Source organism: Myotis brandtii, unplaced genomic scaffold (genome assembly GCF_000412655.1).
Source record: "Myotis brandtii unplaced genomic scaffold, ASM41265v1 scaffold6, whole genome shotgun sequence".
NCBI lineage: Eukaryota > Metazoa > Chordata > Mammalia > Chiroptera > Vespertilionidae > Myotis > Myotis brandtii.
The window spans coordinates 2,060,466-2,064,856 of NW_005370271.1; positions in this window are offsets into that span (position 1 = coordinate 2,060,466).

Genomic DNA, 4,391 nt, shown 5'->3' on the forward strand with positions numbered 1-4,391 from the left:
CTAAGGGAAAGCTATTTGCTAAGTAAAAATGTCACCATGTGCAGTTCACAGAATATGTGCTCAGTAATTGTGAAATTAAAAGGAAGTCTAAGGGAGCTACCTCTTATTATGTGCCAGATGCTTAATGTGCCTTATTGTGAGTTATCTTAACAACTCAATTGTCCTGAGTTTGCATCTGAGAAAACTGGAGGCTCCTAGGGAAAGTGGCTTATAAAGTAACCATGTTGTCTCTGGGCGGGGTCTTTGAAGGCCATGGCCCAGCACCAACAAATGCTAGACAAAGGTCCCACTGGAGCCCCCTGCAGTGTGGTGCCGTCTCTCTCTCCCTCCCCCAGGCCCACAATTCCATCTGAGTGACAATCCAGATTGGCCAAGTCCGGGTCAGCTCCTCACTCTTAAATCTTCCCCACTCCCAACCACAGGGAGGGGTGCCCCCGGCCCTGGTCCCCTTCCACCACCCTCTTCTTGATTCGGCTCATTTCCTCAGAGGGCTCTGCCCCTCTGGTCTGCCCCTCACCCCAAGGAAGCTGATCCCCAAACTTAAAAAAAATTGTTTATTGAAAGTATTACACATGTCCCCCTTTTCCCCCCATTGACCTCCCTCCAGCCCCTATCCCAGGCCTTCAGCACCCTATTGTCTGTGTCCATGGGTTATGCATATATGCATACAAGGTCTTTGGTTGATTACCTCCCCTGCCTTCCCTCCCAGATTCCGTACTCTGTCCCCTGCTTCCAGTCTCTGGATCCACTCCATTCATCAGTTTATTTTGCTAATTAGATTCTACATAAGAGTGAGATCATATGATACTTGTCTTTCTCTGACTGACTTATTTCACTTAGCGTGATACTCTCCAGGTCCCTCCATGCTGTTTCAAAGGGTAAGATATTCTTTTTTACTGCTGCATAGTATTCCCTGGTATAAGTGTACCACAGTTATTTTATCCACTCATCTACTGATGGGCACTTGGGCTGTTTCCAGATCTTAGCTATTGTAAATTGTGCTGCTATGAACATAGGGGTGCACACATTCTTTCTGATTGGTGTTCCGGGTTTCTTAGGATATATTCCTAGAGGTGGGATCACTGGGTCAACTGGCAGTTCCATATTTAATTTTTTGAGGAAACTCCATACTGTTTTCCACAGTGGCTGCATGAATCTGCATTCCCACCAGCAGTGTACTAGGGTTCCCTTTTCTCCACATCCTCTCCATCACTTGTCATTTGTTGATTTGGTGATGGTAGCCATTCTGACAGGTGTGAGATGGTACTTCATTGTCGTTTTGATTTGCATCTCTCAGATGAATAGTGACTTTGAGCATTTTATCATATGTCTCTTGGCCTTCTGTATGTCCACTTTGGGTAAGTGTCTATTAGGTCCTTTGCCCATTTTTAGTTAGATTATTTGTCTTCCTTTTGTTAAGTTGTATGAGTTCCTTATATTTTTTGGATATTAACCCTGTATCAGATGTATCATTGCCAAATATGTTCTCCCATACAGTGGACTCCCTTTTCGTTTCTTTTGCTGTGCAGAAGCTTTTTATTTTGATTTAGTCCCATTTGTTTATTTTCTCCATAGTTTCCTTTGCCTTAGATCAGTGGCTCTCAACCTGTGGGTCACGACCCCTTTGGGGGTTGAACGACCCTTTCGGGGGTTGAACGACCCTTTCACAGGGATCGCCTAAGACCATCGAAAAACACATATATAATTACATATTGTTTTTGTGATTAATCACTATGCTTTAATTATATTCAATTTGTAAATGAAAATACATCCTGCATATCAGATATTTACATTACGATTCATAACAGTAGCAACATTACAGTTATGAAGTAGCAACGAAAATAATTTTATGGTTGGGGGTCACCACAACATGAGGAACTGTATTAAAGGGTCGCGGCATTAGGAAGGTTGAGAACCACTGCCTTAGATGTATCCATAAACATATTGCTATGAGAGATGTCTGAGATTTTACTGCCTATGATTTCTTCTAGGATTTTTATAGTTTCACAACTTAGATTTAAGTCTTTTATCCATTTTGAGTTTATTCTTATATATAGTGTAAGTTGGTGGTCTAGTTTCATTTTTTTGCATGTATCTGTCCAATTTTCCCAACACCATTTATTAAAGAGACTGTCTTGACTCCATTGTATGCCTTGCGTCCTTTGTCAAATATTGAGCTTAATGGCTTAGGTCCGTGGTCGGCAAACTGCGGCTCGAGAGCCACATGTGGCTTTTTGGCCCCTTGAGTGTGGCTCTTTCACAAAATACCACGTGCAGGTGCACGTACAGTGCGATTGAAACTTTGTGGCCCATATGCAGAAGTCGGTTTTCGGCCTGGGCGAGTCTATTTTGAAGAAGTACTGTTGATATTTGGCTCTGTTGACTAATGAGTTTGCCAACCACTGGCTTAGGTTGATTTCTGGGTTCTCTGTTCTGTTCCATTGATCTATATGCCTGTTCTTGTGCTATACCAGTCTGTTTTGATTATGGTGGCTTTGTAGTATAACTTGAAATCTGGTATTGTGATTCCTCCAACTTTGTTTTTCTTTCTCAAAATTGCTGCAGCTATTAGGGGTCCTTTTTGATCCCATATACACTTTTGGAGTATTTGTTCTAGATCTGTGAAATATGCCATTGGTATTTTAATAGGGATTGCATTGAATCTGTAGATTACCTTGGGTAGTATGGACATTTTAATGATGTTGATTCTACCAATCCATGAACATGGTATATTCTTCCACTGGTTTATATCTTCTTCTATCTCTTTTTCCAACATCCTGTAGTTTTCCGAATACAGGTCTTTTGCCTCCTTGGTTAAGTTTATTCCTAAGTATCTTAATTTTTTTGTTGCAATGGTAAATGGGATTGTTTGTTTAGTTTCTCTTTCTGAGAATTCATTATTGGTGTATAAAAAAGCCACCGATTTTTGGGTGTTGATTTTGTATCCTGCTACATTGCCAAATTTCTTTATTAAATCTAGTAGTTTTTTGGTGGCATCTTTAGGGTTTTCTATGTACAATATCATGTCATCTGTGAACAATAAGAGTTTTACTTCCTCCTTTCCAATTTGGATGTCTTTTATTTCTTCTTCTTGTCTGATCACTGTGGCTAGGACTTCCAGTACTATGTTGAACAGGAGTGGTGAAAGCAGACATCCCTGCTTTGTTCTTGTTCTTAGGGGAAATGGTTTTAGTTTTTGCCCATTGAGTGTGATGTTGGCTGTAGGTCTGTCACAAATGGCCTTTAGCATGTTGAGATATACCCCCTCTATTCAGACTTTGTTGAAAGTTTTTTATCAAAAATGGGTATTGGATTTTGTCAAATGCTTTTTCTGTGTCTATTGCTATGACCATGTGATTTTTTGTCTTTCAATTTGGTTATGTGATGCATCACATTTATTGATTTGTGAATATTGTACCAGCCTTGCATCCCTGGAATAAATCCCACTTAGTCATGGTGTCTGATATTTTTAATATATTGCTGGATGTGATTTGCTAATATTTTGTTGAGGACTTTAACATCTATGTTCATCAGGGATATTGGCCTGTAATTCTCTCTGTTTTTAGTGTCTTGATCTGGTTTTGGAATTAGAGTAATGCTGGCCTCATAAATGAGCTCGGAAGTGTTCCTTCCTCTTGGATTTTCTGAAATAGTTTGAGGAGAACGGGTGCAGTTCTTCTTTGAATGTTTTGTAAAACTCCCCTGTGAAGCCGTCCGGGCGGGCTTTTGTTTGCTGGGAGTATTTTGATTACTGCTAGTCCCTCTGGTCGGCCCCCCACCCCAAGGGAGCTGATCCCCAAACTCTTAACACCGCTTTCCAGATGAGTGGCCCATTATCCCACAGCCAAGCGACCTTCCTTCCAGCTTCCCCAGGGGGCCCTCTCCCCTTTGCCCAGTGCAACCAGGCTCCCTAGCCTCTCTCACTGCCCTCCTGCTTCCCCAGCCCTCACTCCAGCATGTGATCTGGCTCCCCAGCTGAAACCCCCCACAGTAGTCCTCTCTCCAGCATCTCCATAATGGTCCAGCCCAGTCCCCCTCTCCACCACAGTGGTCTCTCCCCTCAGCTCCCCCCACACACAGTGGTATGGTTCTCAGTGGCCCTCCCCCCCCGCCACAGTGGTCCAGTCCAGTTCCTCAACTATTTATTCCTTGCTGGCTGCCCCCCACAGTAGTCCTGCCCTCACTACACCCCCCCATATACATAGTGGTCCAGCTCTGGACTGCCCCACCCTGCCCCGCACAGTGGTCCTTCCCCTCGGCCCCTCCCTCCACACACACAGTGGTCCAGCCCAGTCTGCCCTGCCCCCACAATGGCCCTTCCCTCACCCCCCACACACTGTGGTCCCACTGGGTCCGCCCCGCCCCCCGAGGCACCCCGCCCCACAGTGGGC